Genomic DNA, 9793 nt, shown 5'->3' on the forward strand with positions numbered 1-9793 from the left:
ACTGAAGCATGTTGTTAATTTGCCGAGTTCTGCCAGGGTATAGATGTCACCTGTATTAGTATTTTTTTTATCCCAAAAACTGAAGCATGTTGTTAATTTGCCGAGTTCTGCCAGGGTATAGATGTCACCTGTATTAGTATTTTTTTTATCCCAAAAACTGAAGCATGTTGTTAATTTGCCGAGTTCTGCCAGGGTATAGATGTCACCTGGTGGTGGTACAGGGAGCTCTGGGTGAACTTTCTTCACCTGCTCAAGTGATGCTGTGCTACTGTGGCTGGATTGCTTGCATCATCTTTCCTATTGTATTTAAAGTCAGTTCGGATTTCTCTGTCCTACTGCAGTCTTCACTGTAGACATGTTGTGGTGACTTTGCAGCTACCTTATTGTGCTGAGCAGCAAGTGCTGGTATTAGAGAAGCAGGTGCTGCTATCGGAAGAGAAGGCATCAACGCTTCAGTGTGTTAGCTTATCTTCAGCTTTCCTTCAAGAAATGTGTAAGCTCATGAAAAATAAAGCCTATTTCTCTCCTTACTATTGTCTCAAGATAAGACCTGAGTGTACATCTTTGTTTTTCTCCTCACCATGCCTGGATATTTTTCCTTGGGAGAAAATCCAGGCACTTACGCAGGGATGGAAATGATATACACGGGAAAGCCCAGTGATCTGGAGAATGGAGAATGGACGACCAGGACTGCCGAGTGTGAGGTGGAACTCTGTGACTTCCAAGTGTAGGCAAAACTATTATATAACAGCTCTGCTGATCTCAGAAATTTACACCAGGTAAGGATCTAAGCTAGTGTGTACATATGCTGTTCTGCTCTGAACTGGCAACCCTTGCTATGTCCACTGAGATGAAAAATGTATTTTAGTTACTCATACGGATAACTGCTTGTAGAATCAAGGTCAGTGACATCATCTGGCTGAGGGGAAAACTAAATGACCTTGTGGACCAAGCGACTGAATCTATTGCAGCAGCAATTGCTTCACCGCTGTGTGATGGGAGAGAGATGAGTCTGAAACAGCAGCAATTACATGGCTGAATCAATATGTAAAATACTCTAGGAACATCAATTTCTCTTTTAATGTGGGTGGGAAAGGAAAAGGTGAGGATGGGTAATTTCTACCTGTAAATAGCAGTGATGAGGAGATGTGGCTCTCTGGTTTTGTTGATATGAATTAAAACAGACAATGAAACACCCTTTGCTTGTTTGGCCACAGAACATGATCTGCACCATTTCAGGCATAAATGAGGGCCTAGCTGTTTTCTCACACTGCTATAAATCCAGTGTAATGGATTTGGAGTCACTGGAATTACACCAGTGGAAGTTATTGACCTTGACATCAAAATCATACTCTGGCTGTACCTGAAAATTGATAAAAATGGGTGTGTTTGGACAGTGATATGCAGGTTATCCTGAGTTACTTTAGTCTCCTGAAATTACTCTTGTCTTCAATGTATTGTTTTGGAGAACATCTTAAATGCACTAAATGGAAGAATTTGTCTTCCTAAGTGAGAGAAGACCTGGAACGTAATGTTTCCAACTTGGGTGACATGATACATAAATCTTGTGTTAAACTAAGAACATTATTTGCAATTCTCTTAAAAAGAGAAGTGAGATAAGCAGAATCTATTTATGTTGTTATTCTTCTGCCCTGATTGAAATCATACCCAAAATTAAAAAACAGTGCCAAAAGGTCCAGTTCAGCTGCTGCTTATTTCATTTGGACACTGGATTTCTCCGGAGTGACAAGGTGCATCCTTACATAACCATCTTTCCTTTTATTTTGCTAAAGGCCTCTTCAAAGTGCCCCCTGAGCACTTGAAGCAGTGAAGGATCCTTGTGGTTTCAGGTACTTAAGTTGTCCTGTAATATTTTAGTGTGCTAAATAGTGTGTATTTTAGAGTCCAGAAAGAAAGAAAGAGCAGAGGACTAAAAAATTTGTATGACATGTTCAAAGAGTTGTTGAATGGCATTACTCCTTGGGAATGCAAGAAAACAAGTAACAATTCCTATTATGAAGTATTTATGCAGTACTTTAAATTTATGTAACCTCTGTAAACAAAAGGAAAGCTTGTTTTCAATGTGAAAGAGCCTGCAGTCAGTCAAAATACAACGTTGGAATGATTCAGGTAGTTATTTTTTTTAAGGCAATAAAAAAGATGGGAGTAGGTGAGGAATTAAAAAAAAAAAAAAAAAGCCTTAACAATAAACCTGATGATTTAAAGAAAAAAAGGAAAACAGATCAATTAAATACAAATGCATGTAAGATTATGGGGCACCGTCTAATCCATAATCCAATTTCTAACAGCGTTTCCCCAGGAATAGTTAATTGGGAATTGGAGAGTGTTTAAAAGGCATAATTGGATTTCTTTCCTTTTCAGGAATTTGATGAGTGACCTGATTAAGGTAAAATAGATACTTCTCTCAATGAAAAAAAATAAAAGTTCCTGTGTGCTTATGTCCTCTTTGGCACGCGCCTGGGTGTTTTGTCTGTCGTCAGGCTAGAGCCCTACGCTGTGGTGCTGACACAACACTGGCAGAAGGGCAGGCTGCTTTGCTGCCCGTGCGCTGGGCCCAGTGCCCCTGCAGTGCGGCCTTGGTGGGTGCCTGGTGGGCAGTGTTCACCTCGTGGCCGTGCGGGGAAACCAGCCTGATGGGTTGTCTGATGGAAAGGCCAGGGCGAGAGAAAATTGCCGAGGAGGAGGCACTTTCTGCAATTTTGAGCTACTTTTGGCAAGATTCCCCCTCTCTCCCCACCCAACAGAAGTGTTTGGTTTGATCAGGAAGCTTTAATTCCTGGAACCGTGACTAATTTTAATCTGGATGTAATACTGCTGAGCCTCCTGGGAGTTTCTTCTTCATGTCAATAGCATTGTCCATGAAACTCTGTTCTTAGGATTAGCAGGGGGAGGCTGTGTAGATTAAATTCACCTGTAGGCTCTCCTTGTGCAGGTTATGTTCACGATCAAGTGAACACAAGTCTGTGGTGGTGGGTCTACGTCGCTTTGAAAGCCAAGAAATGTGTGACCGTCTTACCAGAGCAAAAGTTTGCCACGAAGTTGTGCAGGGGAAGGGATTAGCAGCTTGTAATTACATGCAGGCCCTGCTAAACCGCCTCACAAACTGCACCGAAATGCTACTGTCTCGGTCATGAACGGAGCCTTGGCCTAGTGAAAAATATCTGTTATCCAAATACTCCCCCTGCTGGATACTGTCTGGAATGCGCCCACTGGCTCCTCCAGGAACTGTCCAGCAGGCATTTCATATGACTCGTAAAAACAAGATCGTTAGAGTCAAAGAATTTTGAGGAGAAAAAAAAAAAAGAAAATTACTTTTTAAAATAGAAGTCATGTGTTTTTTTTGTGACAAATATTGTGCAGTATCCAAATATGTTTAGCAGACACGCACAAGGCCTCAGGCCATTCTGACCCGCTGTGTGCTAGGGATTATACGTGACTCCATTTTGAAGTGGGCGTCTTGGTGTCATGCCAGGCTGGTATTAGTCTTCACGAGGCCCTGGTTTTGTGGCATATAAGAAGACTACCGTTAGCTGAAGGGCATTCTGCTATAGTGCTTAGGAGGGGACGCAGCTCCCTGCTCCCCTGGCAGCGGATAAGTGAGGCCCTGAGCAGCACCACAGCCCTTCGGCGCTCTGAGAAATAGAGTCTTCTCCATGTCTCTCTGTGCAATTCTACTACTTATTGGCGCACACAGAAAACTTAGGCTGTTTAAATAAAAAACCATGAAGTGGTAGGTGGAGGATATGTCTTCTATCTTTCTGAAACGACTTCCTTTCTTGCAAAGCCTCACAGAGCCTATTCAGTTCATAGACTTCCAGAACTATGAGATTCAACATGAATCCATGCAATCCTTGGCAGTTAGTGCCTGTGTCTATCGCTAATATAAAGGAAAATAGAAACGCCCAAGGGGCCTTTTGGATGCACCACAAACAGAAAACATTGCTACAACCCAAAAATACCATTAGTACTAGTGCTATTCCATAAGTACGACCCTTGAGCTCCCTAGCTCAGAACACAGCTCCCTTACTCAGCAGCTTCTCTCCTTACCTTCTTGTGCTTGTAATAGTGGAGGTGGCCGCTGTGTTTGAGCACAAACCACCTCTTCCTCCAGCCCTTCAGTATTGCTGACTGTGTCCGCTTGTGCAGGTACCCTCGACAGGTGGGCCTGGGCGTATTAGGGTAGCGGCTGATATCTGATCCCACCACCATGGTCAGGACATCGGGGCCTGAAACATTACACGAAGAATATGAAAACATAAGCCATACCTAGAAATAATAATAGGTGTCGTGCAGGAATACACGCTGCTATGGGTTGTTGAGCAACAGGGGTCAGTGTGTCATGCCGCCCCCTTCTCCTCCCAGAGCAGCTTCTAGAACATTTGGCTGCCTTTTGTGGCAATCCAGGAATGAAACTCGGGCGGTGATGAGGATTAGTAATGGAGGCAGATTCCTCAAGACAACTCTTAAAATATGTTTTGTGATATACTTTTGCGAGAACCAAGCTTTGGCTTTGGGGAACTGGCTACATTTCATTGCCCAAAACTGGATGTATATGCTTAACTGGGGCTGATTAAAAAAAAAATCCTGAGAATGTCCTTATGGCCACTTCAGTCTCTGCTTTTTGTCATATGTTCTTGGCAGTTCTCTCTTTTCTATTGTGAAATCTACTAATGTGTTCTGCTATTTGTGCCTCTCATTGATGAGATTTGCTGTTGGAGCTTAACCTGTTCTAACCTGTTCACTTACCTGTTGCCAAAGGAAGGGCTCCAGAGAGATGTTAGACTACAAAGAATGCCTGAAAATGTAATATTATCAACACTGTGCTTCCTCTAGTATTTGCTGATGCTATCAACATATCTACAGATTTGCCCCTAGAGGCCTGAAATTCTGATTATATCAGATACTACTTTCAGAGCAGGTGGCAATGAAAGAGATTGAGAACTGTGACTATGGCATATTTTCATTTGCAAAACATTTGCTGGATTTCTCTTCTGGGGTCATTTGACTTTGGGAATGCTGTCTGTGAGCCCAGACTCAGGCCAGGGGGTATTCTCTAGGTGGAGTTAAAAATACTTTGTAATCAGAGATTTGTCTACTGAAAGATTTGACATGCTCTTAGATGTAGCACTGTGAATGGCACCTCTGTAATTAAATAACTTGGTATGTGTCAAGATACATTTGTTACTGTCTTGTAAAAGCATTTTGATTTATTGAATTTCCTGTGAGCCTGTCAAAACCTTATCTGGGATAAATAAAAGAGCTGCAATAGACTTTCAACGTGCAAACATGGGTGTCTTTGGGGTTTAGTCATCCCATTGCTAGGAAGAATGTGCCTGACTAATACCACTGACTCTCTGTTCCTGCAGTGCAGGCTACCTCGTGAAATACCCTCACTGCTTTCCTGACTAGTCCCGTGTTCCTGGCACCACAGAACGAGCTGCTGCGAGCTCTGAGGCAAACTGGGAATTTCCTCCCTGAGCAAGCATGAGGCATAAATAGCATCTTGGTGTGTCTGGTATTGTTTTCACAAGACTTTCTTTAAGGCAGGAGAGCTAAAAGCATTACCGTCAAGCGTGTGCTTTGGGGCTCTTTTTTTGTCAATCGGCCCATTTTCTGTTATGATCCTAGCAAGATCTAGATAAGCAAGTGATTTAGGCAGTGCTAGTGTAGTTGTTAATTATGACTTCCAAAGCCTCCGTCATCGTATGGTCTGCAGGTTATGATCATTGTATAACCATCTCGATTGATGTAACATAGAATAATTTCAGACTCACCTTTCCTTGCCAGATTTGCAGCTTCTGAATGTGGCATGCTGGTGACATCGGTTCCATTGACCGCTATCAAAATGTCCCCTACCTGCAGCCCTGCTTCTTCAGCTGCACTGTCTAGAACCACAAGCAGAAAAAGGGGATTTTATTATCAAGCATATATATATACACATATATATTTGTATGTATGATCAGGCTTTGCTAGCAAAACAGGTATCTGTCCATCTAGTTAACAATTATGCCTTGGGGTCTTCATAACTTGGAAGTGGAGTTAGTTTTCTGAGCAGCTTAGGACTGCCCTACAACTTCATGGTGTAGCACTGATTTAGCGCCAGAAAATCACTGTCGGTACAGAAATGTAATTTAATGTCATTAAGATTTAAATACTTTAAGGGGAAAATAGGCAGTTCGGTGTATTTAGGATTTGGGCCTAAATTTCCAGAAAAGATCTGGTCCCATATTCAGTGAGGACAGTGGAGAGAATATCCTTTACTCGCCATGAGTTACACATTTTAGACCAAAAGACTGCTTTCTAAGGTAATATTTTTCTTGTTGGCTAACAGAACTTGGCTGTAGTATTTGTGATTTGTGTCTTTATGAGGAAATAACGTTCTAGCTAAGGAAAGAGAGAGTGATTCAGATTTGTTCATGTATCATCGTTTTGTTTATTTATTAACTATCACAAGATACATGTACCCCTAATAAAATACACCTCAGACAAATACTATTCAGGAATGGAGACAAACTATATGTGAAAAATGCTCTATTCACAAACACTAATGCACAGTCACTTAAATTCCACCCACGTGTTTTTCAGAATTTTTCCTCATTTATACTTTGGCATTCTTTATTCCTTGCCCATATTATTTAAAATGTAATTATTAATAAGCTGAACAGAATCAATAAATGTGATAGTTCTGTGTTCTGAGGGCACTAAGAAGCTGGGGAAAAGATTAGAAAAAAATAGTAATAAAGCCATGGTTCATTCACATATTTATTACAAATCATTCACAAATTCGATATTTTGGTTTGTGCTGACCTTCAAACTATCATACAAGTTTTCATGATCATAAATATTTTTTTAAATGTTATTTTTAAAATATCTATTTTGCTGTGCAACTGAAAAAGCAATCTGGATAGATACATTTTTTTCATGTCTCTTTTAATCACACTGGCCATACCTTGAAGAAAGGAAATTTTGCAGATAATTTGTCTGGAAGAAAGAATAGTCATCTGTATGTTGTGTAAATGGGTATGTTATTGTATGTAAATATATAATCTATGTGTTTACAACAGGGAAGTCGGCTGTAGCTTTTAAAACAAGGGAGAAGATCTCTTGGGAGCTAAGAGAACTGTGTGAATAGAACTTGAATTCCCAGCCATGTGATACTGCAGCTAGTTGTCCAAGTGCTCTTCACCATAGCTGTGGTATTTAGACCTATAATGGCAGAACCCAGAAATTTTGTTTTCCTAAAATAATTAGCAATGGACAATGGCAGTCTTTTACCTTGCTCTTAAAAGTAACCTTCTAATAATATGAGCAGAGATTGTTTTTTCAAAATTATCTTTTCAGATTCATGCCTTATCGTTTTGCATGTGGGTTACACTGTGAAGATTATCTAGTTTCAATGGCTTATGGATATCAAAAGTATTCTGGAATGAATTTATGTAGATGGCTTGGAATAAATGTTATTATATAGTCACTTCAGCCGTAATTCAGTCTTAGCTGGTCCCTTATATAGTATTCTGCAGGCAAAATATTTTTTAGATTCACATTATTGGCTAGATTTCAATTGATAATAGAATTATGGGCTGTACATTTCTGAGCCCAGAACAATTGCTATGTTACCAAAAACATGTTTATTTACATGTAGACTACAGTAAGAGATTAAGAGATCCTTGGATAAGTCATAGCCAGTTTCTGCAAATGGTTACAAAATAAGCTAACCACTTTTAACTATTTTTTTCTATTGAATCCATCTGTCCTTTGCATGAGTTTTTCTTCTAGACTGAAGACTTTTTATGTCTTGCATTTAATAAGCAGGACATTTGTCCTGAGGCAACTAGTTAGAATGACTTTTAGAAGTCATGAAGAGCATCACGTACAAAACGTGATAGCTAAGGTATAAATCTAACAATGTTCCATCCTTAAGGGGATGTGTGGGATTCTGATACAAATCTTAAAGCTTGTAATGTGTTTGACCTTTCAGATATGTCATTTGGTTCTCTGTGTTTGGCTCCTTTGCTCGGATTTCTGGCTTTTCTGCTATTCTCTAGAGGAGTTTAATGATACCATTTGTACGCAGTTTTTAAAGTGATGGGCTCAGCTAAAGCCTCCGTTTTCAGAACAGTGCAGTCAGGAAACAGGAACACATGATACCCAAGACCAGGAGAGCAGCAGAGCTGTTCTTAGATGCCTTGCTGGTGGGCCCTCCTGGTGTGGGATGCCAGTTTTCATCGAGTCTTTGGTAGCCAAAATCTTCAAGAGTCTACTCTACCTGTTATTCCTGCTCTAACCCGACTGTGTCAATCCTGAGATGCAAAGAGTAGCAGAGCACATGGCACCCAAGGAGTGGGAGCATCCTCTATCTCATTCCGTGCTTGTGTCTGCTGCTGGATGCCGGTCCCACAAAGGGCCAGCCCTTCCCTCACTTTGCCTCCACGCCTGCAGGGGCCTTCACATGGTTTGTCACAGACCGTTCAGAAGTGCAAGTGTATTTTATTAAATGCCTCACATCCACTAACTGTGCAGATGAAGTTCTGCTGTAAAAATCTGTTGGTGGATAATAGGAAGTGATGCTACTTACTTGTGTCGACTTCCGTGACAAGGATAGGCTTTGAGAACTGGATTCGGAAGCCCCACGGGTAGCTGCCCGTCCCTTTGGCAATCTTCACTGTTCTTTCACGAACTGCAGGGGAGGGAAAAGGAGATCGTTTTTTCTCTGCAAGTCAAATCCAACTTAAGAAACAGCAGCTTGTTTATAGAAACATTCTCTCTCGAGGAGCCCACACACATTCATCCTGCCAGTTGCTCGATGGTCGCAGCACTGCTCCTTGCTGCTTGCTGCTGCCTCTCCATCAGCCTCTATCACCCTCACGCTGTGGTGCTGACAAAACCTCAGCCATCTCGGGGCCAAGGCAGGCACCGTCAGAGAATTGTGCTTTCATCAGCAGTTTAAGGGGAGCAGCTGGACCTTGCACTGAAGTGGTGAGGACATGTGCAAACATTTCACTGCATTGATGGAGAGAAAATCACTGCTGCCCGCTGTTAAGGGAATGTGTGTCAGAGTCCTAAGCTACAAATACAAAATTTACACTAAATTCTTGAATGAGTTTAAGTCTACTTCTTGAACTATAGTTATTTTGTTTTTCTCTATCTAGTTTTTGTTTCTCTCTATCTTCTAGACATCAGTTCCTTCCTTTTTATTCTTTCAGCCCTTCCTTGTCTGCTCCCCACTCCCACTCTGTCATAGTCCAAACCCTTCCACCACATTGGGATTTTCTACTGCATCACTGTACCCATATGAAGTGTCTTTCAAGTCAGTGGAATTCAACACATAAAAGGATCATCCTCCTTGGAAAGGAAGATCAGAGTCTAATTCTCTACTTCACATTTCAATATTTCCCTTTCTTGTGACAGCAATGAAAGCCTAGTGTTGGTATCATGTCTCAGAAGGACTGAATCCTTAGCAAAGGTTGTATTTCTGACAGACTCGAGTGTAAACTGAAATTCTTTTCTCAGAGTGTCTACTTTTGATTTTTTTTTTTGTATTTGTTTAACGAGGGCCAGTTTAATAATGTTTTGTGATAGTTGTTTTGTCTTCAAATCATGTAATATTTGGTTACCAGCAAGCTAATTGTCATCATCTATCTAAAAGAGCATAGATCATTCAATACCCAATTTAACTGGTTTGCTAAACTTATGACTCCCCTCTGGGGAGAGAAAACAATCAAAATGCTCTGTAGAATATTCTCATGTATTTTAAAGGAGATTTTTCATACCT

The 9793-nt window shown here is 40.9% G+C and overlaps 1 long non-coding RNA gene across 1 annotated transcript; it reads right to left on the reverse strand.

Moving 5' to 3' along the window:
• Positions 1-4206: 4206 nt before the first annotated feature.
• Positions 4207-8617, reverse strand: LOC112951418. Its single transcript, XR_003250195.1, has 3 exons — positions 8597-8617; positions 5796-5906; positions 4207-4247 (listed from the first exon to the last, which is right to left on the reverse strand). It is a non-coding gene; the product is annotated as an uncharacterized LOC112951418 (long non-coding RNA).
• Between the last annotated feature and the right edge of the window lie 1176 nt (positions 8618-9793).

Source organism: Nothoprocta perdicaria, unplaced genomic scaffold, assembly GCF_003342845.1.
Source record: "Nothoprocta perdicaria isolate Ctin4 unplaced genomic scaffold, notPer1 scaffold_35, whole genome shotgun sequence".
Lineage (NCBI taxonomy): Eukaryota > Metazoa > Chordata > Aves > Tinamiformes > Tinamidae > Nothoprocta > Nothoprocta perdicaria.